The sequence below is a fragment of the Puma concolor genome, chromosome E3, assembly GCF_028749965.1.
Source record: "Puma concolor isolate L17-30 chromosome E3, mPumCon1.1.hap2, whole genome shotgun sequence".
Classification (NCBI taxonomy): domain Eukaryota; kingdom Metazoa; phylum Chordata; class Mammalia; order Carnivora; family Felidae; genus Puma; species Puma concolor.
Window position 1 is genome coordinate 22413152 of NC_141682.1, and position 27142 is coordinate 22440293.

The window sequence follows — 27142 nt, forward strand, 5'->3', positions numbered from 1 at the left end:
TTGGCTAGTGATCGAATTATAAACAGCGATAGCGTTATATTAAAAGGATGGGAGATAGGGAGTATAAGAGAGCTAAACCCTCAACCATTATTTCAGGATGTAAACAGATAATATCTAAAGTTGATACATCAAGGAACAGGTAAAGGAGCTCATTATTTAGAAAATAGCTCAAAAAGGTAAAAATGGTTGCCTCCAGAGAAGAGGAAGGAGGTTGTTTCTTCTCATTACAAGCCCTTCAGGGCTGTTTAGTTATTTTTAGTTAGCATGAGACTTAGTGTCAGAAAAAGCTTTACTGAGCATCTGCCCTGCGCCAAGCATTTGACACACGTTCAAACCTCATTCGAACCTCACAACAAGAACAAACACTTCCCTGGCTCTTCCTGGGTGCAGGGTATTAAGCACTTTATACTTATCAGCTTAGTCCGTCTTTGCCACAACTTTATGACGTGGTTAATCTTATTTTCCTCCCTTCACAGAGGAGGAAACAGATGCACAGAGAGTAAGAAACTTGCCTGAGATCACACAGCTGGGAGTGGTGGTGGTGCTGGGATCCGAGCCCAGGGAACCTAGCTCCCAACCTCTGCATCCTGTGTGCCCTCTAACAAAGCCAAGGCACAAGTATCTCAACTTTGGGGATGAGGGAATATGGGGAAGGCAAAAGCTGCTCTTCTAAGATCACACAGGTGGTATCTTGTGAGGCCTGGTTTGGCTGCGAGATTAACATTGACACCTATGCTTGGTCTCTCCATGGAACATTGCAGGTTTGTGTTTAAACAAATGAGCTAGTCAAGAACAAGGCTACTGTTCACCACTGCTGTTCAACATAGTGCTGGAAGTTCTAGCCAGTGCAATAAGGTAAGAAAATAAAATTAGGAATATACTAATCCAAAAAGAAACAGGGGCACCTGGCGAGTCAGTCAGTTAAGTGACCGACTCTTGGTTTCAGCTCAAGTCATGATCTCGCGGTTTCGTGAGTTTGAGCCCCACATCGGGCTCTGTGCTGGCAGCATGGAGCTTGCTTGGGATTCTCTCTCCCCCCCCCCCTCTGTCCCTCCCCCCACTCTGTCTCTGTCTCTCTCAAATAAATAACACTATTAAAAACAAAGAAATAAAATGGTCTATATTTGCAGATGACATGATGTTCTACACAGAAAATCCCAAGGAATCCACAAAAAAACAACTAGAACTAATAAATGAATTCAGCCAGTTAACAGAATACAAGACAAATATACAAAATTCAACTGTATTTCTATGTACTATCAATGAGCACATGGAAGCCAAAATTTAAAATATAACACCATTTATAATTGCTCAAAAAATGATACAGGTACAAATCTAAATATAAAAAAACATGTTCAGAAATTACATAAAGCTGAAAACTTACAAAATCAAAGATCTAAGGGGTGCCTGGGTGGCTCAGCTGCTTAAGCGTCCAACTCTTGATTTTGGCTCAGGTCACGATCTCACAGATGTGAGCCCAGGGAACCTAGGTTCCCATGCTCAAGCGGGTCCTGCTTGGGATTCTCTCTCTCCTCTTTCTCTGCCCCTCCCACCGCTGGTACTCTCTTTCTCTCTCTCTCAAAATAAATAAGCAAACATTAAAAAAAAGAAAGAAAGAAAATCAAAGATCTACATACACAGAGAGACATGCCATGTACATGAATTTGAAGACTTGAGATAGTCAAGATGTCAGTTCTCCCCAAAGTGATAAAGTTTGACATAATTCCTGTCTGGTCTTTTGTGTTGTCTGTTTTGCTAAATCTGGCAACACAACCATGGTCCCTGCCCTCATGGAGTTTATAATCTAGTTGAAGGAGAATACAAAAAGTCTTCAAGCAACAAAATAATAAATAAAGGAACAACAGTTCTATAATAAAGAATATAGGAGACTGATTCTAGGCCAGGACAGTCAGAGAGAGGCTCTCAGGCAAGGTGACATGCTGAGATGTGGTAAGTATGAAGTCTAAAAAGACTGAAGTAAGGATGATCAAAGGAAAAGATGTGGCAGGGTCTCAGACGCAGGGGCTGAGCTTGGAGTGTTCCAAGAATTACCAGAAGGGCAAAGCAGCTGGAGCAAAGTGAGCAAGACAGAAGAATGACCAAAGGAAGAAGTCTGGAGAGGTAAGTAGAAGCCAAACCCCACAGGACCCCGAAGAGACACAATAAAGTATTTCACACTCGGGAAACAATTGAAGGGGGATAAAATGATCTGGTTCACATTTTTGAAAGCTCATTCTGTACAGAATGCTCTGGAGAGGAGTAAAAACAAAGGCAAAAAAGAAACACAAACAGACAAAAAACTGGGTTGGAGACCACTGTGGTAAATATCCCGGGAAGAGAACGTGGTGGTGACTTTGGCTAGGGTGGTGGCAATAAAGGGCAAGGTATGGATGGATTTTAGAAGGAGAGTTGGCAGGACTGACTGATGGATTGGGGGAAAAAAAATGGACAGAGCAAGTGGGTCAATCAGTGGCTTGACCAGTTGGAAGAACAATGATGCATGCTGTTTGCCAAGATGGTAAGATCCCAGGAGAAATGGGTAAGCAGAGGGGAGGAGGTGGGAAATCAAGCTTTCAGTGTTGGACATACTAAGTCCGAAATTGCCGACGGACAACTAAGTGAAAATGGGTAATTTCAGTATATAGATCAGTGGCTCTAGACCCTGGCTACTCAATAATTTGCCTGAAGGGCTTTTTCAAAGTGCTGTTGCCCACACCCTGCCACCAAATCTATATGCATAACACTTTACACCCATCAGATTAGTTTCATATGCAAAAGTCAGAAAATCACAAGCACTGAAAAGAGGTGGGGGACACAGCCCTCAGACATCACTGGTGGGAGTTGAAATCTGATTCCAGGAATCCAGAGAGCAAGGCAATGGCATCCAGAAATCTTTAAAAAATGTTCATGTCTCATAACCCAGGAATTTCCAGGTACAGTTCAAAGAGAAACTTTGAATGAGATCTTGCCATTTGCAACTATGTGGAATGGCACTGAAGGGTATTATGCTAAGTGAAATTAGCTAGTCAGAGAAAGACAAATATCATATGACTTCACTCACAGGAGGAATTTAAGATACAAAACAGATGAACAATAAGGGAAGGGAAGCAAAAATAATATTAAAACAAGGAGGGGGTGGGGCGCCTGGGTGGCTCAGTCGGTTAAACGTCCGACTTCAACTCAGGTCACGATCTCGCGGTCCGTGAGTTCGAGCCCCGCGTCGGCCTCTGGGCTGATGGCTCAGAGCCTGGAGCCTGCTTCCGATTCTGTGTCTCCCTCTCTCTCTGCCCCTCCCCCATTCATGCTCTGTCTCTCTCTGTCTCAAAAATAAATAAACGTTGAAAGAAAAACAAAACAAGGAGGGGGACAAAACACAAGAGACTCTCAAATACAGAGAACAAACTGAGGGTTGCTGGAGGTGGTGTGGGAGGGGGGATGGGCTAAATGGGAAAGGGGCATCAGGGAGGACACTTGTTGGGATGAGCCCTGGGTGTTATACATAGGGGATGGGTCACTGGAATCTACTCCTGAAATCATTAGAGCACTATATGCTAACTAACTTGGATGTAAATCTACAAATAAATAAGAAAAAAAGAGAAAGAAAGAAAGAAAGAAAGAAAGAAAGAAAGAAAGAAAGGGAAGGAAGGAAGGAAGGAAGGAAGGAAGGAAGGAAGGAAGGAAGAAGGAAAGAAGGAAGGAAAGAAAGAAGGAAAGAAAGAAAGAAAGAAAGAAAGAAAGAAAGAAAGAAAGAAAGAGAAGGAAGGAAGGAAGGAAGGAAGGAAGGAAGGAAGGAAGGAAGGAAGAAGGAAAGAAGGAAGGAAAGAAAGAAGGAAAGAAAGAAAGAAGAAAGGAAAGGGATATATTTGGGACCAGAGGAATCTTCAATCTTTGGTTCAAACTCCTCAACATTTTGTTTCAACTCCCCCTACTTCTTTGCACCACCCTCACGATGGCCTTCCTCCTTTCTCTTCCAGTGTATTCCCTCTCTCCCTCTCCCTCTCCTCCTCCCTCTCTCTCCCACTCCCCCTCCCTCCCCCTTCCCCCCTCTCTCTCCCACTCCCCCCTCCCTCCCCCTTCCCCCCTCTCTCTCCCTCTCCCTTTCCCTCCGTCTCTCTCTCCCTCCCTCTCTCCTAGAATCCCCTAATCTAGGTTCCATGAGTGGGTTTCAGAGAAACTATAAATCCCCTGGCATTATAAGTAAACATTTGCACCTATGAGTATTTTTCCTGGGGAATGGGTTCATAGCTTTCATCATATTCTCAGAGAGGTCAGAGTCCCATAAGATGAAAATTCAAGTAACAAATATTTTCATGGGATACATGTAATAGCTCCAACACAGTTCCCTTGGTCTATCGTGCCCTGGGAGCAAGAGTTATTTCTCATCAGAAGAAAAAAATCAAAGAGAGAAAATGTAAAGTGATTTGTTCCGACCCTGTTTCCACCAGCCCTGTGCCCTGGGAGAAAGTGCCCTGCCTTTGGAAACATAAACATCTCTATCCTTCCCGGCGTGCTAGGCCTCCCATCCATCATTCCAGTCAGGCTCTGGGCAGCCGCGGCCGGCCTCCTTTCCCGCCATTCATGACCCTCTCCATCAGATGTCGGCTCTGGCTCTGGCCAGCCTGTTGACGACTGGACATTTTCCTAGGCCAGCCAAACAGCCTCCTCACCATCAGAGCTCTCCAGAGCTGGAGAAACTACCGGAGCCCAGGAAGGGACGACCAGGGCTGTAGAGGACGCTCCCATGGAATGCCTGAGCCCACAGGTCCAGCCGTAGCTACACGGGCTCCCCGAGGCCTGAAGACCCTGGGGTCTAAGCGGGCTTCCTCTGTAACCCGGCTCTGTGGAGTCCCATAGTTCTATGCGTTAAACTCGTCGATTGCCAGGGAAAACCAGGGAGATGGGAACGACGAACACACACACACCTGGAGGGAGAGTCAGCAGAGGAGCAGCCAGGCAGCTCTGCTGATCTTGGCTGGGCCTGCCCGCGTGTTGGTGTGTCGGCCGGCCGTCAGCTGACCCGGACGGCCTCTGCCGGGTGACTGGGCTAAGTCAGCTCTGTGCCAAGTGTCTCTCACTCTCCAGCTGCGCTACCCTGAGCGTGGTCTCGTGGCAATGAGAAAGCTACAAGGGACAGCGAGCACTAAGCCAGTTTGCAGCCTCTGCTCGCATCACATCTGCAAATACTCCTCTGGCCAAAGCAAGTCCAGAGGACTTGGGGCTGAGCCCAGAGTCAAGGGCAGCCATGGTGCCCCTCCCCACAGTGGGCAGGTACCACAAGCCAGGTGAGAGCCTGTATTTAGAGGTCAGGCTCTGCCTCCTACCAGGGGTGTCTCTTAAATTCTCTGAGCAAATAACACATTACTTCTCACCTATCTGGTTAGTGAATTCTTTTAATTTTCCTGTGGTAATACACAGTCCCGTAATGGGTTGGAGAAACAGGTACCTTAACACACTACTGATGGATTATCTTTTTAGAGGATAACTGAATCACGTTTACTACGGAAGATGGCCAAAATGGCCCCAAATTCTTCTCTTTCCCCTTTTTTTATTTTTTTTTTTTAATTTTTTTTTTTTCAACGTTTATTTATTTTTGGGACAGAGAGAGACAGAGCATGAACGGGGGAGGGGCAGAGAGAGAGGGAGACACAGAATCGGAAACAGGCTCCAGGCTCTGAGCCATCAGCCCAGAGCCTGACGCGGGGCTCGAACTCCCGGACCGCGAGATCGTGACCTGGCTGAAGTCGGACGCTTAACCGACTGAGCCATCCAGGCGCCCCTCTTTCCCCTTTTTTTAATGTGTATTTATTTATTTAGAGAGAGAGAGCGTGCGTACAAACTGGGGAGGAGCAGAGAGAAAGAGAGAGAATCCCAAGCAGGTTCTACACAAGCAACGCAGAGCCCAACACGGGGCTCGATCCCACGGACCCTGAGGTCATGACCTGGGCTGAAACCAAGAGTCGGACGCTGAACCGACTGAGCCACCCAGGTGCCCTTTCTCCTCGCTGTTTCAATGTGACTTCGCAACTCCTCCCGCCATGAGTGTGGGTTGGTCACGTGACCTGCCTAGGCCACAGCAAATGTGACACACGGCAGGTTTAACAGCACTTGTACGCTTGGGAATTGCCTCTGCCAACATGCTTGGAAGCCACTACGTGATGAGCCCGAGCCAGTGAGCTTGCTATCGGAGGAGAGGAAAGTCAAGGTGGAAGAAGTCAAGGTGCGTCAGTGGCCCTGTGTAGACAGACGTGAGGCCGGCTGCGATCAGCCACGCCTGGCCTACAACAGAAAAGCCACCCAGCAGAGCCCGGCCCACATTGCCAAATCCCAGAATTCCAGAACGAGCTGCTAAAAGATGCCAATTCATTTTATCATATTCTCCTAGGGGTGTCTTTCAGAAGTAAAGCTACCATGCAGTTTCACTCAACAAATGCCTCCTATACCCCTACTATGACCTGCCAGGGTTGTTCTAAGCACTGACAACGTACCCACGAAAAGGAAAAAGATGAAATGTGTTCCTGTCCTCATGAAGCGCATATTCTAGGAGTAAGCCAGATTTTAATAATGACCAAGTACAATATGTTGTTTGACCAAGGGTAACAAGCACTCTGGAGACCGAAAATAATAACGTATGACATCACGTTCCGGGCACCATTTAAATGAGGACAGGGCGGGGCGCCTGGGTGGCGCAGGCCGTTAAACGTCGGGCTTGGGCTCAGTTCGTGATCGCACGGTTTGTGGGTTTGAGCCCCAAGTGGGGGTCTGTGCTAACAGCTCGGAGCCTGGAGCCTGCTTCGGATTATCTCCCTCTCTCTCTCTCTCAGAAATAAACACTGAAAAAAAAATTTTTTTTAATAAATAAATAAATAAATAAGGATGGGGAGGGTCGGGGGGGGGGGGGGAGGGACGGCGTGCATTACATGAGAAAGCCGCCAGACCGGACCTCTGTGAGAAGGTGACATTTGAACAAAGATTTGAAGGAGGTGAGGAATGAGTCTCACGGATATCTACAGGAAGAATCTTCCGGGGAGAGGGAACAACAAGCAGTCTGGAGCCAGAGGAGAGGGCAGGATTCGAGGTCAGAAATGTGAAATGAGGTGGGGTGGGATGCTGTGTAGGCCCTGCGGGTCTTATCAGGAGTCTGCTGTAAACTCCCGTACACGTCTAATTTTTTTAACCAACTGTTCCTTTCAAACAATATTTTTTTACATATTTATTTACTTATTTATTTTGAGAGAGAGAGAGCAAGAGCAGGGGAGGGGCAGAGAGAGAGGGAGACAGAGAGAATCCCAAGCAGGCTTCTCCGCCCTGTCAGCACAGAGCCCCATGCCGGGCTCAACCTTTGAGGGTGGGATCATGACCTGAGCTGAGATCAAGAGTCGGACACTTTACCGACTAAGCTACCCGGGTGCCCCTCAAACAGTAATTTTAAAGAAGTATAGAGAGCAAAACCAAATAGCTCCCAGATTCCAGTATTACTGGACTCTACACGCGTTATCATAATCCGTGGCCATGCAGGCTCAGAACTCCAGGGAGCCTGCACGAGAGTACCGTCATTTTTGGGCGCGGGCTGCCCTCTGCTGTCGGCTTCTGGATTGGCACCTTCACAAGCGTCGCCTGAAGGAGCAAGGTCGCTGCCCCAGTGGAGCAAAAGATAACCAGTTGACAGAAGCCCCGTTTTCCTTGCCGGTAAGCCCGACTATGTCAGGAAGCCCTTAACAGCGGGGAGAGGAGACCCCTCCCCATCTTCACCCATTCATCGTCCGCCCATATATTCCACTTCTTAAAGGACTCAAAATTTACCCGCGCGCTCACAAACCGTGTGGACACTGTTGGCCCATTCTGCAGGTGAGAGAATGGATGCTGGGAGGCTGTGAACCGTGCACTCCATCTCACTAGCCAGTGCATGGTTAAATCAGGACAAAAGTCGGGGCCTCCCGGCTGCTCCAGACCTACTGAAGCCCAACAAAAGGGTAGGTGCCTTTTGCTCAAAGTCACAAATGTGAAGCAGCAAATCCAGGATAAAGAGCTGTGAGTCGTCACCACCCCAACCAGGACGCCCCTCCTGCCCCTGCTCTGAGTCCCCATCTGATTGTTTCCCTGCCTCTACCTCCGCTCAGGAAGGATCCATGGGTAGCTGAGGGATGGATGGCAGGCCCCCAAGGAGCCCTTGCAGTTTGGCAGAGGATGACACAGAGGAAACCTGGGGACAGATGAACATGAGCCATATTACTGGATGCCAGAGGGGACAGACGAGAGTGGGTGGGTGGGGTCACCGATGCCAAGGAACCTCGTGAGCACCCCCCCCCCCCGGGACACCGACACAAGGGGGAGAGAGAACATGAGGGAATTGACTGAGAGTGATGGGAACGGACTGAGAAAAGCTGGAATTAAAAGAACTTAGTTTAAACTGACTAAGATTACATTCCCACCTTCCGCACAGCGGGACTCAGAATAGAAACCAAGCTGGGGTATAAAGATCAAAGGAGGTGACGTGTTTGCACACTGGAGGGTTGCAGCCCGAGAAAAGTGTACCCGCTAAAAAGAAGAGAAACAGTGCTGAAGTTCAGCTCAAAAGACCTGCCTTCTAGTCCTGCCCACACACCCCCCCCCACACACACACACACGGAAGTGGTTTGAGACAAATCCCTCAACCTTGTGGTTTTGGCTTCTTTGACATTCACGATACCTCAAGGGGTTCAGCTGAGGACCCATGAAGCAGGGAATGTGACCCTGCTTGGAAACACTGTCCACTTTGGCCAGCCACCAGAGGGACAAGTGCGACCCCTCTCAAGAAACGATCGGGGCGCCTGGGTGGCTCAGTCGGTTAAGCGGCGGACTCTTGATTTCAGCTCAGGTCACGATCTCATGGTTCGTGGGTTCGAGCCCCACATCCGGCTGTGCGGCTGGCAGTGTGGAACCTGCTTGGGATCCCCTCTCTGTCTGTCTGTCTCTCTCCTACTCACACTGTCTCTCTCTCAAAAAGAAATAAAAAATAATCATATGACCCCACTCTAAAGTAGGTGTTAACCAAAGGACTTTTTTGTTTGCTAATAGCCAACTATTCTCATCGTTCTATACCGGTCTCTGGCAAAGGGGAAGGCAGTACTGATAAATGGCAATGGTTTGCTAGTTTGGGTACAAAAGCCAGGAGGGATCCAGCTTATCTGATCTGAGATAGGGAAAGACAATTCTCAAGGAAGGTGAAAGAAGGGGGGGAAGGGTGGCTGGAGCCTGATGCTCTGGAAGCTTCAGCCCAAGAGAAACAGGCTAGGAGACACCTTGAGGAAAGCATTTTATTTTGAGTTCATTTATTTATTTAGAGAGAGACAGAGACAGCATGAGTGGGGGAGAGGCAGAGAAAGAGGAGAGACAAAGGATCCCAAGCAGGTTCCGCACTGCCAGTGCAGATCCCTGATTCGGGGCTCGAATCCACAAAGCTGCAAGATCATGACCTGAGCTGAAACCAAGAGACCAGACGCTTAACCGACTGAGCCACCTAGGCGCCCCACGGAAGGCATTTTTTGAAGCTGTGTGGGGTATGAAGTGCCGTTGAAAACTCTCTGTTGCTTCCCTATGAGATCTTCAGTGAGATCTGCACTGCTTACTAATGCTTAGGGAAGTGTGATTTCTTTTTCAGGGGATGTGAAGAAACACCAGGTCCTGCTTTAACTGTATCACAAGGTGAAAACTGCAGTGATCCACGAGGAGAAGCCAGTATACAGACTATGGGGGCATCCTTGGCCTGAGGACATTCAAAACTACAGAGAATGGAACGTCTTTATTGCAAAAATCATTAAAATTTAATCCAACAAATATGCTAAACGACAGTCGGACAGATGGAGATGTAAAGAGGAAATCATTCTGCTAGAGCTAATAGAATCTGCCTCAAAATAGTCATGTCTCTCTAGACTGCTGGGGATAACACAGGAAAAGAGGGCAGAATCTTAGGAGAAATGTATTGGCTGAAATGAATGAACAGGCAATAAATTAGAGCACTAAAAAAGAAAATGCAGAGAAAAAAAGAAATCATGAATCGCATCATAACTGTGAGATTGGATTAACAAGAAGAAAGTATTAAACTAAAGAAGTCAATGTTGATGATGACAAAGGTACAACCCACATGAAGATCGAACCATCATAAATGTTTACGTACCAAATAACATGCCCTCAGATGCTTACGACAGGAACAGCAGAACTCATAAGGAGAAATAGACAAAAATGCAAAGGCAATAAGCATTCATTCCATTTTCTTGGCCCATGACAGATCAAGTAGATAAAATATAAGTAAGGATACAGAGTTCACAAAAAATGTAGCTAATGAATTTGAGCTGATAAATATAGGCATAAACATGACTATGGATATTCAGTCAAAAGCTGTTCACTGAACACCTACTATGTGCCCAACGTTGTTCTGGGGGCTCAGGCATAAGAGTTAATACAACGGAAATAAATCCCCATGCTTGGAGATTTACAGTCAGTGCAGAAAGATATGATCATTGAGTTAAGGGGATTCTGCTGGGTTTCTCCACTCTAAAGTTACTATTTTTCCTTTTGTAAATAATACATTTCTTTTGGGGAGGTACTCTGAGATTATGTGAAGTGTTCAGTTTCTCATCATACATTTGCTTACTAGTTTTAGCATCCACTGGTGATTTTTGCCAGAAACAGTTAGGACTGTCGCGATTACCAAATGGCGATTATTTAAATTCTCTCAGTGTTTCTACACTTACTACTTGGAATTCAACTGTGAGCAAAAGGTTTCCTGCCTCTCCACTTATTTACTCATCCATGTATGTACTTAAATCTATATGGACACATAGATTCTTATGTAATTCTATAGATCATCATCCATCACTATTTACTTATTATTTACTTTGGCGTTCGAACTATCCCAGGTTTGGCCAGTGGGGGCCCCTTAACACGGGCTCCTGAGTCTTTTTGACATGTCCCCATCATTTGAGTTACTTCCTTGTACTTTCAGGGGTGCATGGGTGGCTCAGTCCGTCAAGCGCCTGACTCTTGGTTTCAGCTCAGGTCATGATCTCACGGCTTTGTGAGTTCGAGCCCCACATCAGGCTGTGCGCTGGCAGTGAGGAGCCTGCTTGGGATTCTCTCTCCCTCTCTCTTTCTATCTCCCCACCCCCCACTTGCGCTGTCTCTCTCTCTCTCAAAATAAACAAACTTAAAAAAAAAAAAGTATTGTACTTTCCTTGCCCTTGCCCTGGAATCAGCCATTTCTCTCAGCCACTTTGACTCCTCCTTTCATTGGAGAATGGCATTTACACACCACGACATGGGTACTAGGCACGTTCATTGTTAGTTACTGGGGTGTCATTGCTTCCAGCCCACCTCAGAGATACATCGAGAGACAGAGAGACAGATGGACAGATACACAATATGTCTATTTCTGGAATTTATCTACCAATAGTTAAAACCATGAATTCACACTGCTGGATCCAGTTCCAATTCAACACCACCAGGTTTATTCTAGCCTTTCCTTTTTCCACATTCTCCCCTTTTCTAGCAGTGAGAAATTTCTCTCTCATTATCCACAACACATTTCTTTAGTAAGATACACATAAAATAGTTTCAGAATTGTTCCTCTTTTAAAAACCAGACATTTTGAGGAGTTCTGTTTCTGAGACATAAAAAGACTATGGATTGGTCTTTTTGATTTAAGAAAGAGAGGAAAAAAAGGAGAGAAAACGAGAGCCTGAAGAAGGGTCCCACAGGCAGAAAGACAGATCTTTCCAGCAAACTGGCAAGAAACCCCAAGTTCACAGAAGAGAACTCTCATTCTTGTTCAAGCAGGAAGAGAACTTGACATTTGAATGCTGGTTTAGGGGAACATAAAATTCTCAGTTCAAAATCATTTTGCCTCACAAATTTGAAAGTGCTGATTGTATTGTCTTCCAGGGAATTCTGGATTTATCCTTCTTACTTCCTAACTTTTCTCTCAATTTCTTTTCTTTCCTTTGTGTTGTCTTTTTATGCTGCATGCTGGGACAAACCATCACAGATTATATTTGCAATGGTGTCTTTTCAATGACTTAATGCATCTTGAATTTTTTATAGCAGTGTGCTCTTTTTAAGATTTTTTTTTAATTTTTTTAAAAAAAATTTTTAACATTTATTCATTTTTGAGAGACAGAGAAAGACATAGCATGAGCTGGGAACGGGTAGAGAGAGAGGGAGACACAGAATCCGAAGCAGGCTCCAGGCTCTGAGCTGTCAGCACAGAGCCCGACGCGGGGCTCAAACTCACAAACTGCGAGATCGTGACCTGAGCCAAAGTTGGACGCTCAACCGACTAAGCCACCCAGGCGCCCCTAATTTTTTAATGTTTATTTACATTTGAGAGATAGAGACAGAGTGTGAACGGGGGAAGGGCAGAGAAAGAGGGAGACAGAATCTGAGGCAGGCTCCAGGCTCTGAGCTGTCAGCACAGAGCCCTACTGGGTGGGGTGGGGGGGGGGGGCTCAAACCCACAAACCATGAGATCACGACCTGAGCCGAAGTCGGACGCTCAACCGAGCCACTCAGGTGCCCCTGCAAAACATTTTCTGAATGTGATTTGTCTAACGACTATTAAGACATGAGCCTTGCTTATTTAAAGGCTTTCTTTTCCATATTTCTTATTTTCCCGTTTCCTTGTGTGCTGGTTTTTCAGTTCACTCAAATCGTTATCAACCTTTTAGTAATGTTATTTCCCAAATAGCTGGTGATTCCTAAAGGTGTGCTTATCTTTCAGTTGACAAAAAAGAATAACTTAGAAGCACTAAGAAATTCCGAGAAATAAAAAAAACGTAAAACCAATTCCCACAGAGGGAAAAAATAATTACAACATCAGACTTGTTAAGCACTGAATATCAGAAGGTGGAAAAGAAATGTCCATGAAGTTATGAGGGAAAATTATGTGGAATCTAGACTTCAAGCTCTAGTCTAACCTCTGAAGAAAACCAGTGCCATGAAAGAAAAGCACAATCTTCATGTAAGAGGGGAAAAACCCTAAAAAAAAAATTAGTTGAAGAAGCAAAAGTCAAAAGTATATACTTGACAATTTCAGAAATATTCAGTAAGAAATCACATCCATTCAAAAAATCATGTTAATAAAAATAAGTAATTTAATGACTTAGAAATTTTAAAAACTGGGGCACCTGGCTATCTCAATCAGAAGAGCATGCAACTCTAGATCCCAGGGTTGTGAGTTTGAGCCCCACATTGGGTGTAGGGATTACTTAAAAATAAGTAAATAAATAATCTTTTCTTAAAAAACAAAGAAATTTTAAAAACCATATTTGCTATTGTTTAAGACATTCAGCATCAGGACAGCATAGCATCCTGGGGTGAAGTCTGAATTTATGATCTCAGAGATCGAGCTGAGAGACTTCCGGAATGGATCACAAAAGGGTCTGAGGTAAACACAGTTCAGAGCCATAGAGAATAAATACAGACCTTCCACCACTGGTCTATCAGTAGCTCAAAAAGAAAGGAACATAGAGAACAGAGGGGGTAAAGTAAGAAAAGAGATAATGTGAGCAAATGTTCCCCCAGGTGAAAATATATAAATCTATGAATAGCTGAACTATGCATAAAATGTAATAAAGTTATCTTTTCAGACATTTAAGAATTCAGAAAATTGACCTCTCGAGTCTTCATTCCTAAAAAACAAAAACAGCCTCCAAGATAGAATGGAACTAACCTAAGAGTACAAGGACAGGAGACACCCCCCCCCCCACCACCAGCCACTTCGGTAGCACGTCGTTTATATCTGAGCTGGGGGTCCGAGGGTAGATGTCTTTAAACAGAGAGAAGGTGGAGTTAGAAATCTCAGTTAGAAATCTGATCAGGGTCGCTGGGGTGGGTCAGTCGGTTGAGCATCCGACTCTCAATTTCAGCTCAGGTCAAGATCCCAGGGTTGTGGAATCGAGCCCCACTTTGGGCTCCGCACTGAGTGTGGAGCCTGCTTGGAATTCTCTCTTTCTCTCTCCCTCTGTTCCTCCCCCATTCATACTCTCTGTCTCTAAAGACAATTAAAAATTAAAATAAATTTTAAAAGTTAAAAGAAAGAAATACTGGCAATCTTAGGGAAATCACAAGGACATGCTTCTTAGGTTGGGGGGCAGAGGGGTGCTGGGGGAGGAAATTAGAAATTCTAGGACCAAAAAGAAAAAAGCCATATAAGAAAGTTAGGATCAAATATGAAGCCAACTACAACAGGAAGTGATTCTGCACAATTGATTCATGGATTCTAAGAACAGACTTTTCTACAAGTCCTATCATATCACTTGGCTCTGCAATGAAAAACATTTGTATCATCATAACACTGTTAAGTGGTGTTTATTCATTTTCAATTTCTGTGCTAAACCTATTAGCAAAATGTAAATCTTATCAACCTTGCGACGTACAGAAGGTTGGGGGGGCAGATGGAAGTAAAAAATTGTAAGAATACTACTATCCACAGTTTTGATAGTACTAAGAGATACTGTCTAAAGATAACAGAACAAGAAATTAAATTTTAAAGATCATATTGACTTTATAGGAATGATCACTAGGAGAACTACAAATAAAAAAGATAGCTAGCTAAATCTGGTGGTGGGATTTTTAAAAAGATCACTTCTTACCTTTCAAAGTTGAGCACCAGTAAATACTGCCTATGTAAGATAAATTAAAAAAGTAAAAGTATAAAAATATTATTTAAGTTAAGGAAGCAACAACCAGAATACTTAAAAAGGGAAGTGGTTAAAAAATAGATTATTTGCGGGGAGTAGCAGGAGAGGCCGAAGATTGGAATTGAAAGACTTCCGTTTTTCATGGTATGCCTTTCCATATAGCTCTGCTTTTTTCTTTTTTCTTTTTTTTTTTTTTCGTATTTGTGCTCTAATTTTGTAATGATTTTTAATGTGTTAAAATATTAGAGCAACCACTGAAAAATAGAATAAGATCTATAATTTCCAAAACCCAATATGGAAAAAATGAGTCAAAGAAACTCAATCAGTGCAACACTATGCAGGAGAATGGGGATCAGGGGTGGGGGGCAAAGAACAAGGAATTACAATAAACAGAAAATATAAAATATCATGGGAGGAAAAGGAAGCAAAACTCTTAAAAGGGCAAATTGATCAAAGGCTAAAATCGACTGCGCTAAAGAAGAGAAATATATTAATGCAAGAAATACATTTACAAAGGGTTGGGATATATTGTGTATGTCATGTTAATAGTAATCAAATTGAGTTGGGAATTCAGGAAGGCCCTTGGGAAAAGAGGGAACAGAAGGTTGTATATTCTTGGGGCTACAGGAGTGAGGTGAGCCAAAATCATAGCTGAGTCGAGCAGTGACTGAATGGGCCAGCCCACATCTGACCATTCCGAGAGAGAGTGTCGTGGGCTGAATAGTGTGTCCTCCCAAACCAAATGTTCAAGTTCTAACCCCTAGGACCTCAGAATGTGGCTGTATTTGGAGATGGAGTCTTTAAAGGGGTGAAGAAGTTAAAATGAGGTCACTAATCCAATGCTGACTGGTGTGTCCTTCTAAGAAAAGGGAAGACGGACCGTGTGAAGACACAGGGAGAAGATGGCCCTCCACAAGACGAGGAGACGGGCCCCAGAAGAAACCAACTCTGCCAGCACCTTGAAGTTTCTGTGGTTTAAGCCCCCCAACCTATGGTAGTTTGTTAGGACAGCCCGAGCAAACTGGCACAGAGGGTCTCCTCTTCTTGATAATGATAGTACAATTAGAGACGTCACATGCACATGAAGTGGACAGAATAAACAGGGGTTGTAGGCAGGATTGCACACGGGTCTAGCAGGTTCCACTTTGGCAGGAGGTCTGGGGCATAGTTTGGAAGGTTTTTTGACCGTTAGCAAAGGATAGGAGTGGCAAACGGACTCGGGGTGTACATTTAAGGGACTGGGCGCTCGGGAAATTCTTGACCGCCGCAGCCCTATTTACCTACACTGACATGGGCATGACTTAGGCAGAGAATGTTGGGAAAGCCAGATTGCCTAATTCTGCCACCTGAAAGCCACTGATCAGTGGCAGGCGACACCAGCACAAGTAAAACTCAGGGCTCCGTCTCCTGATGGGTTTGTGAATTGGCTTCCTAGCACTCTGACAGTTCTCTTGTTTGCTTTTCTTATCCCTTGCTTTTACCGAGAAAATCTGGGCCTGACTTAAAAATTAGGACAATAGAAGGGAGTCAACAAACTACATCAGTAATCTCCAATTAAAAGACAAAGACTCAGAGTAGGGATAGGCTAATCAATGGAACAGAACAGAGTCCAATAGAATCCAGGAAGACTTACATGTATTCAATCCACTCATTTCAACAAAGGTGCCAAGTCAATGCAAAAGAGAGGGCAGAAGTTTTTTTAAACAAATGATGCTGGAAGAACTGAATATCCATATAGGAAAAGAGTACAAAAGAACCTCCACCTCTACCTCACTGCATACACAAAAATGTGCTTGAAATGGACCATGCACTGAAATGCAAAAGACACAAAGCCCTACTTTTTTAATGGATGAAATACTTGGAACAGAAACTTCAAGGGCCAATACACACATGAAAAGGTGCTCCCTGTCATTAGGGAAATCTAAAAGACAGAGACTCTTTGTTTTAAGTCCTGTTACCCAGCCCTGGGCCATACACTCCTAAAACAAAAATACATACCTCCTTTAAAAATCTGTGGGAAATAAAAGAGATGTAAAGCAGGCGGTCTCCTTCATCATTAAGAATGCTAATTGGCACAGTTTTATGGAGAGCAATTATGGAGTTAGGCAAAATTTAACACCATTTTACATGCAATGACCTGTGACAGAGTGCTTTCAATTGTAGGTATAACCTAAAGAAAACTTACTACCCCCCCACCCCACACCCACCCCCATCTCTCCCCCTCCCACCTCCTGCCCCCCATGCACAAAGACGCACGTGCAAAAGTGTCTACGGAAGATTTATTTGGAAGAGCGAAAATGTGGAAACTCTCTAAAATGCCCACTAGTATGGGGGCGCGGTTAAGTAACTTATGGTGCACCCAACTCTTCATATGATGGATGGAATCATTAAAATAACAAAGTAGACTTGTATCTACAGACATGGAGAGATCGTCCAAATAGACAGACCTATTTCTAAGTAAAAAAGGAACTCACCAAACAATGCAAATGGCTATTTACATCATTTTTTTTCATGTTTATTTATTTTTGAGAGACAGAGAGAGAGAGAGAAACAGAGCATGAGCAGAGGAGGGGCAGACAGAGACAGAGACACAGAATCCAAACCAGGCTCCAGGCTCTGAGCGGTCAGCACAGACCCCGACGTGGGGCTCAGCCTCATGACCTGAGCTGAAACCAGGGATCGGGCGCTTCACTGACTGAGCCACCCAGACACCCCCCACAGTTCGTATTTTAACAACCAGCCCAGTAATGCCAGCGTCTGCTTGTGCCAGACCGAGGTCTGAGTAGTGTTGTTGTTGTGGTTGCTGTTACTGAGTGTTTTCTAAAGGTTGTTCTAAGACGGTCTGCCTGTCAGGCAACTGCTTCACTCCAACTATCTCAACCCGAAGACTGCTTCGTCGGTGTTGGGAGGAAAAGAAAGAGGCTGGCAAGCAGCCTGTGACCCACACCAGGCTGCCCCCACCAGCTGTTGTGGGCACGGCAGCCCCCCACGCCCAGCTCCGAGGGGGTTTGTCACGTTGCCGATTTCCGCCATGTTTCCCTCCCGAAGTGGCAGCTCCAGTTGTTTCCCCGGTAATTTCCAAGATGCTAATTGCCACCTGCTGATTTCCTGTAAACACTGTACTTTACACATGTGATTAATCAGAAAGCTGTGGGCTGTTCTGAAGAAGCGTGTGTGCCTGTGTGTGTGTGTGCACGCACGCACGTTTCATTACTGTGGTGAATTTAAATCACAGGCAATGTTTGCTCACAAAGCCGCATTGGCGGAACGGCAGGGAAAACAAAATTACAAAATACCATAACTGCAAGTTCACAGACCGTATAAACAACAATTCGAGTCAGCCCGACAACTCACTGAGTCAACTCTGGAACGGAGCAAGCAGCGACAGGGCATCTCCAAAGGAGACTTTGAATCACAGGTGTTTGTGCTCCTCGGAGAAACCGAAACCGAAAACATTTTCCAAGGTTTTTGGTCAAGAACATTCTCGTAAGTTAGTTTCAAGATCAGCCTCGTACCAGTTCCTAGGTCTTCCACCGACTACCCACAAGGTCTGTACAAATTACCCGAACCTCCAAACTGCCATTTCCTCATCCGTCAAATGGAGATAATGGCTAAGTCACCCGAGAGAGCGCGTAAATTACTTATTTTGCATATTCGTCAGAATTGTTTGGGGTGTTAGTGACAGAAATTTAATTCCGAGTGGCTGAAGCAAAGCAAGAAATGTATCGGCTAAAAAAAATTAAGACTAGGGGCTCTGAATTCAGGTGCTAGTGGGTCTGGACGCTCAAATAACGACTTCGGAACTCTATGACACCCTCCCCTCTTCTTTCCTCTGTGCAGACCTCTTTGTCGAGCAGACTCTATTTATGGCAAGCTGGTAGACCAATCAAGAGCTCCACACACAGATCTTCCCTTCCCAGCGACTGCAGAGAACTGGCATGGATAGCACCTCACTTGAAAAACGCCCCGCTAGTCCGTTCCCAGATCACAGTTTGGGCGCAGTCAAGTGCGGACTCACATAGACCCTGCTCAAACTGCAAAGATATGCACAGCACCAGCCACATATATGAAGACACAGCTGGACATCTCGTCTCAAAACCCAAACAAGACAGTCTGAAGGACAGCCAGCCCCACTTGACAGTGCTTGTAAGAGGAAACACTGGGGTTCTGATGTCAGGATCGGAGTTCCAGGATTGGTACTCAATCTTCCATATAAGCAGATGTACTGAGAAATGAGAGAGAGAGAGAGAAGTTTGCTCAACTCAGAGAGAGCAGTTGGTCAGCCCTTCCTACACATGCTCACATCTGTTGACTCCATTTCAGTACTTGGCCAACAGGGAAAAGTGGGCGGTTCATAGACCCAAACCCAGATACATCTGGCCGAGGTAACCATTCGCCATTTTCTGTTTCCAAGCCTCTCTGCAGGCTTACGGCATTTCCTACAAGAAATTCTTAATATCCCCACCAGTACTGCTGGTCTTGAAAGTATAGGGCCCATCAGTCTACCTAATCACTTAGCGTTTTTATCCTGCTCTATCCACTACGGGGGCAAGATGGGATCCTCTGCCCCTTCATTTCCACTGGCCCTCCTCCTCAATTTCTCCCCTGCTCTGAAGAGAGTCCTTTAGTGTGATAATGCATCCGTTACCCTAGCAGAGTTGATCAATATTAGCCATAAGGGTTTGATGTTTTTAGGTACTTTGCTCTGAAACATGTGAGAATTCAGGGCAAATGGGTCTTATCAGGACAGATGAGAGAATCAAATGCACAAGAAGGCTGGTGGCTCTTGTTGGAAAAGGATGGGGGGATGGAGATCAAGATCAAGGGGGCTTGCTGATGTCCATGAAAGGACACATAAAACAGAAAGGAAATGTTGGTAGCAGCTTCTGGACTGTAAATCTCTTCCTGACTGGCTATGAGGAGCATCAAAGTCCTTTCTATAACGAACAGAGCTTAGTTGCCTTTCCGGTCCCTGTGGGCTAAAGGAACAGAGTTCGAGGTGGCACAAAGTGATGGTGAAGAGCACAGACTCTGGATTCAGATCCCCTGGATTTGAACCTAGGATCCTACACTCTGTAGGTAGGACACCTTGGGCATGTTACTTAACTTCTCTGAGCCTCAGTTTCCTTATTGGTAAATAAGGATAAAATAATGGCATCTACCTCCCAGGATTGGCCTGAGAAGGCAATTAGTCAATATCCATAAACTATTTAAAACTGAACCTGGCTCATAATAAACACTGCATATATATTGGCTTTATACAAACAGCAAGCTGCACTCCCTTCCTTCAGGGAATCCCTTTGTTTACATGTACATGGTTGATTGGGTGATTACCCCAGGACAAGCGTTGTTGAGTCTCTCTACAGATTCACAGATGCAAAGTGGGGGTACCCAAGAGGGGTGCAGCTTGCACCCAAGGAGCTTTGATTTGTTCACAAATTGCTACTTGCTGTCGCTGCACTTGATTCCGATGCAAAGGGTTTTTTCTTCTGTTTGGCAGTGTTGGAATGAGCCTGAACTGGCTTACTCTGAAAATAAGGAAAGGTCTGCAGTGTACTTTTCTTGCCCTAGGCTGAAAAGACTTGGCACAGTCACTTACAAGGGTGAGCTGGGTTGATCACAGGAGGGCTTAAGTGGACATCAGCCTTTGCTAACAACTGGGAAGCAGCATCGCAAGCAGGCACTGGGGTCAATAACAGGTGTTCCCAGAACTCCAAAGGCAAAGGCAAGTTAGAACCCAGATATGAGAGATGAGGGTAGAGATTGCACTATAGGCTGGCTCAAGCACGGTCTGCCTAAAGCGTGGCTGCAGCTATGGTGCCCACGGTCATCTTGTCCAGGTCACCCTCACATTCTGGCATTCCCCACCTCCCTCTCCTTCACCAGTTACCCACTCAAGTCACTCTGGGCCACTATGTATACTCTATTCCCACTCACCTCTAGAATTCCTTTTCCTTATCAAGTCAATTCCTGCTCACTTCTCAAGCATAAATGAATTTCAGTCTCCTCCTTGAGGTTTGCTTTGACCCCTTCCAAAGCCTCTGAGCTGATACTCACTTCCTGATACAATCATGTGGAATTATCTATTGCCTTATGACATCTCTTATACTGGGGCCTGTAGAATGACAAACATCCATTAGTTTTGCCTGGATAGCATCCTTCATTCCTTCTGCTGGTAGTAACACTTACCCAATTTTTCTTTGGAGGAAAAAAAGCCCTTCCAAACTCTTGGTCCATGTGGCTCAAAAGGCTCAGCTCCGGGAGTGCACATGTGACTAGGCCTGATGCATCGAGTATTCTATCCCCTGGTCACAACGATTGGTTCAGGGCTGGGCACATGACCCAAATCGATGCTATGAGTGAGTTTCAGCTCCAGGATTTTTGCTGAAACTACTGAGAAAGGGGGAGGGAGGAATCTCTCTTTCAAAAGACCAGCAACCACCATAGGATGGAGACAAACTTCCTAAAACTTAGGCCAATTCAGAAAAAAGAAGAGCCAAAAAAAAAAAAAAAAAGGAGAGAATCAGACACCTAAGGACACGATAGGATACAGCTACACCTAAACCTCAACATCACCTGGACATTTCAATTATGTGAGACAATAAATTCCCTTCATTCATTCATTCAACATATATTTACAGAAGGCCTATTGTGTACCTGGCACTGCTCTAAACATTGGAATACAAGGGATACACTTTTTTTTTTTTTTTTTTTTTTTACTTAATACAATGTAAGCTAGATTTCTAGCCCTGGTCAATGAAGTCTTCATGTTGCTTAATTCATGAATTGTTATTTAGCATCCTTCGTGTGAATGCCTCTTTTTCCCAAGTACACTCATTGAGAATGGAGACCACACATTATGTTTCTCTATATCACCAACTGTGATATGTGCGCAGTAAATAATTAACAAATTATTTGTTAAGTCAATAAAGGCTACATTTATTGGGAACTACCACTCGTGGTATTGATTCAAAGAGCATAGCTCAGAAGAAATGTCTAAGGAGCTTTGCCAGTGAGCTCTGATTAGACCCTGGCAGCCAAAAGATATATGTGCTTCATGAGCACAAACATGGCATGATGATGGAATCAATATTAATCCACAACAAAAGGAATATATCAGAGGACTGACATGATGTCAGACCGTATGCCAGTGCCTATTTCTGCTCCTAGTCCAAATTCTTGGAAATGACCCAAGAAAAGATGTTGTTAAATAATAAATATTCAATATTGATGAAAATCAAGAAAAGGTACACAATGGATCTTCTGAACAGAAGAAGAAGAGCTTACTCCTACATGTGCAGGAGGGGATCGGCTATGAAGGGGAGTGGTCCTGGGGGAAGTCCAAACTCAGAATAGCAAGCAGTGGATAGTGAATGGTAGAGTAAATGGAGAACTGAGTTTGGAGCAACTGGGTGGTCAACTCAGCTACTGACACTCTTATGCCATGGGGGAGTAGGCAGCAAGCACCTTTTTCTGCAGAATAAAGCAGTGGCTATGGACGCAAAGAAGGAAGGCACAGGATACTGCCATGGCATCTTCCAACTCCTAGGAGAGACAGGAAACGTTCTAACCAGAGGAAAAGCTACCAGCTCACTCTTTCTGGTGGCATACCCACTGCCTTCTAGCAGCTGAATATAACCAAAATCATCATCAAGTGATAGATATGGAATATCTCAAGCACAAGAAATGGGAGGAGCAAGAATCCCCAAATATACTGCAAAATCTAATCCAATGGCCCTTTCTCTCTCCTTCTCTCATTTAATCTCTCAACAATAAAAACAATAAAACAAAAAAAAAACAATAAAACAATAAAATCTCTCAATAAAAATGGCCACTCCTTTCTCCCTGTAACACATGCTTTCCTTGGCCATCATGACACCACACTGTGGTGGTCTTCCTTTTATTTCTTGTCATTTTTAATTAGTCTTCTATGTGTTTTCTAGGGCTGCCGTCACAAAACACCACAAACTGAGTGGCTTAACAGAACCTTCTCACTTCAGAGCTCTGGAGGCCAGAAGCCTGAAATCAAGCTGCCAGCAGGGCTGTGCTCCCTCTGAGGGCTCTAGAGAAGGCTCTCTCCTAGCTTCCAGTAATTCTTTGGCTTGTGGTAGTGAAGTATAGTCTTCACGTGGACTTTCCTCTTTTTATAAGGACACCAGTCATATTGAATTAGGTATCCTATTCCAGCATAGCCTCATCTTATCTGCAATGACCATAATTCCAAATAAGGTCACATTTTGAGGTACTGAGGGTTAAGATTTCAATATATGAATTGGGGGGCACAGAATTCAATTTACAATTCCCCTCCTTTGCTATCTACTTAACAATGAGCATGGGCCTTCCTTCTCTTCCCTTTACATTTGTGTTCTCTCCCTATATGTTTTCATCAAATCTGACGGCTTTAAGTAAATGCTGATGACTTCCAGATTTATACCTCCATCTCTGACCTCTCCCTTGAGGCATACCCACTGTCCATTTGAACCTTACATATCTAATAAAGATCTCAAAATTACGGCATCCAAAACAGTATTAATAATATTCACCATTACTCCACTCCAACAAACTGGACTCTATGAGGTCTCCCCATGTCAAAAACTATAGAACCATCAAAGTTGCTCAAATAAAAAACTGAGGATCCCTCCCGTTCTCTTATGCCCCACAACAAGCAAGACAAGTCCTAACAGCTCTGTATTGAAAATATATAGAACACATCCATTTCTCTCCACCTCTATTGTCACACCAAAGCCCAAGCCATTACCAATCTTTTGCCAGAACTAAATCTGTAGGCCCGTATCTTACCATTCTTTACTCTACCTGCCTCCAGTCCACTCTTCAACATCAGTGTGATTTTGACAAAGTATACATCTGATCACAATACTCAGTAGCTTTAAATCCTTAAATGCCAACTTTTAGAATCAAGGACATACTGCTTACTATGGCCCACAATGCTCTTTCAACATGGTCTTGCCCCTGCCTGCCTTCATCTTTACTCTGGACCCATCTCTCCTCTTGCTCGTTATGCTGCAGACATGCTGTCTCCTTGGTTTGTAGAACACCTCACACAATTTATCACCTCAAGGCTTTTCTATACACTTGCTAGTCCCCTTTTCAGGAAAGCTCTTCCATAGATTCTGCACATATGTGCTTCCTTCTCATCCTTGACACTCCAGCTCAAATATCAATCCTCAGAGAATCTTTTCCCTGAGCAGACTTTCTAAAGTAACCCTTGCCCCAGTTACTGTCTGTTCTATCACCCTATTTACCTTCCTTCTAGTATTTACAATAACCGGAAATTATCCTGTTTATTTATATAGGTACTTGTATATTCTTTGTCTCCTTCTCCAAGCTCCGCTAGAATGTAAGGAACCAAGTGTGTCCTTCGCCACTATGTCTTCAGTGTTCAATACTTTACCTGAAACAGAATTAACTTCTATATATGTGTTTAATGGATGGGGAGATGAATAGAAAAATAGGCCTTAGAAACCCTCTTACTCAAATCCCTGTATGCTGAGTATTCTCTTAGCACACTATTTCTAGGAGTCTAGATGAGGGAGAATTCTTTTTCCTAGAGACAGAGAGATGCCCTCACTTTCTTGCAACAATGGGCACACTTTACATTGCCTTCATCGTAAAGTCCAAATTCCTTCCAACCTGTCTGTACAACTTTATCGTCCACCACTTCCTTCCCTATAGTAAGTTCATGGTACACTTAGCTTCATACCATTACATGAAAATACCACTCATGTTTATGTTACCTCTCTTTGGAATGCCTTTCTTTCTCCTCCTGCCAAACATCCTTCCAGATTCCCTCTATGAAGCTTTTCCTGGTGGCCAGAGAGGCTATTAGCCTGTAGTGTCACAGGCCTTTATACATACCTCTACCATATTTATTCTAACAGGTGACAATCCTAGGACTAATTTTCCCCATTTTACTCTTAATACTTTGAGTAAAAGGATTATGCCTTATACTTATCCCACTAGTGCCTAGCATGGTGCCTCATAGAGATATATACAGAAAAAAAAAATTGTTGACTACTACTATATATGAATATATAGTTAAGGATTTTTCATTATGGTATTTCTCAGTGGAGTGAAAGGCACTGGAACATTTTAACAGTTGTTATTCTGTCAGCTATCTGCCCATCATTAATGAACCAGTGGGAGAGGTGATTTTTAATTTGTAAAAAGGAAAACTATTTCAACTAGTTATGGCTTGGTTAATAAACCATAGCTGAAAATTCTGTGTCCAAATAGGCACACCAATAGACATACTCAACCTCTTCATGAACACTTTTTGATTTTTAAAGAAATGAATTAAATTTTCAGGGCATAAAAGAAATGAGAAGTAACTAGCATTATTAGGATATTCTGTAGCTTGGATTTTTTTTAACTTAGCATAGGCCATAGATAGCACTTCTTGGAACTATTTCATGTATAGTTAATGTTTACTTTTGTGGTAACACTACATTAATCCCATTGACCAAAAGCAAGGTATAGCAGCTAGAGTGGCTGCTGGTGGATCAGCACCACGGACAGAGGAATGGCACGTGAAAGGTCGCTCTAAGGCAGCTTGTAAGACAGCTGTGATATCAGAAAGACTGGTGTGAATGTTTCTCTGGGGATCATTCAAAGACAGTGGCTTATTGTTAAAACTGGAGGGGAGAACATGAGAATTAATTCTACTTTTTTATGTTTGAAAATTTCCATTAAAAATATCCATGTGTGTTACTGAGAGGCCACCAAAAAAAAAGAAAGAAAAAATTACTCCTAAAGACCTTAGGATCCTACATGTAAGAGATAATGAACAATAAGTCCCAGTACCCTCTGTTCCAAGTGGAGTTTTGAGAAGGCTAGGCTGTAACTTTCCCATGCACATGAGATTTGTCTTGCGGAAGTCGGCGTGATGGAATAGGAAGTTCAGACGTCTATAGATGATCAGTTTCTTGAGGAGCAAGATGTCTCAGGAGAGCAGTTTCTAAGAAATGAAACCTCTCATGCACTGTCCCTGATAAGAAGCAGCTGGGGGCCGCGGCCTAGGGTTGCAGGGAATGAGGCTGAGTGTAGGAGGTGGTTGTGAGAGTGAGCCCAAGGTCCACACACTGAAGTTCTGGGTGGGCCTAAGGTCAATACACTAGTTCTAAGTCAAAACAAAAACAAAAACACTGTTTAAGTGTTCAATGGGCTAGATAAGTAGAGGGAACCGAGATATAACGCCAAGCACATTAGAATGGAAAGGAGCTAAAATATGAAAAGGGTGGAGAGGTACAAAAGGAAGACGCACCTAAATATTTTGTGTGTGGGGGGGGTACCACTAGGGATTTTTCATGCAGCAGCCATGTCAGAAGAAAATAAGAAGCCAAGAGAGAGGCCGGTGGATAAAATAAGAGAATGAATGTAAGCACACTCATGGTAAGAACCATTCAGAGACTATGGATGGCAGGTAACGTTGAGGGCCTACTATGTGTGAGGCACTGCTCTAAGTCCCCAGAGAACATGACTGAAAAAAAAAATCCAGCTTTACTGAGCTAACCTTCTGGTAAGGGAGACAAATAAATGTATTTGCCGGGCGTGTGAATTCCAACTGGCTGTTTCATTTAGGCAGAAAATGTGGCTTCCAGTTTGCTGCAGTCCCCACCATTCCCTATTGTCTTGCACTCTGCCGACTTCACTCTTTTATGTCATCTGCCTGAGCTCTGCAGGCTTGTGAGTTTGTGACCCATGCTCTCCAACGCCCCTGGGCTGCTTGTGACACTTGTCTCTCCTGAAACCACCAAATGGCCCAACAAGCATATTAAAGACCCTATTCTTAGCTGAATCCATATCCTGGGTTGCCACTAGTCTGAAGTAACGTTGGGTGGTGGAGATCTCAATGTTCTCAACTGTCAAGTGGAGGCAATGGTATCTGCTTTATGGGATTGCTGTGAGGACTAGCCATTGCCCCATCAGCTCTCACTCCGTCTTTGGATCTCCTTCTTATCACTACGTCTTCAAAGAAACCTTCCCAGCTGCCAGACTAGCGAGGTCAAATCCCTCTAATCTACACAGCACATTCCTCTTCGTGGTCCTGTTGCAGTCACAATCGTACTTTAGCTCGTGGATTACGGGATTAATGCCTGCCCCTCCCAGCAGGCTGAAAGTGCAACAGTGACGAGGGCTGTTTTCACTCGCCACCTGTCATCACGTGTGGCCCAAAATAGATGCTCAAAAAGTACTAACGAGAAAGAAAGAAAGAAAAGTAAACTGTGCAAAGACAACCCCTTTGCACACATTGGTTGCCCGACAGATTCTCTCGGACCTTCCCTGTGACGTAGACGCTACTCCTAGCTTCTGGGCTGCTAGGATATGTAGGTCGAATTTTAACTAGATTTCCGCTGAAAAAGAAAAGCCACTAAGCTTTCTTTTCTAATAGGCTACCGACCCCTAAACAGGGCTTTTTGTTTTGCCCGCTGATGTATGCCAAGTGCCTAAAA

The 27142-nt window shown here is 44.3% G+C and overlaps 1 long non-coding RNA gene across 3 annotated transcripts in view; it reads right to left on the reverse strand.

Annotated features, from left to right (window-relative positions):
* The window catches only part of LOC147573051 (uncharacterized), a 133815-nt gene that overhangs the window by 105943 nt on the left and 730 nt on the right, over positions 1-27142 (reverse strand). The window contains exon 1 of one of the 3 annotated variants that reach the window (XR_015245627.1): positions 20610-24969. The exons of the other annotated variants lie outside the window; for them this stretch is intronic. This is a non-coding gene — a long non-coding RNA (uncharacterized LOC147573051). Of the gene's footprint in view, positions 1-20609; positions 24970-27142 lie in introns of those variants that run through there. 3 annotated transcript variants of the gene reach the window in all.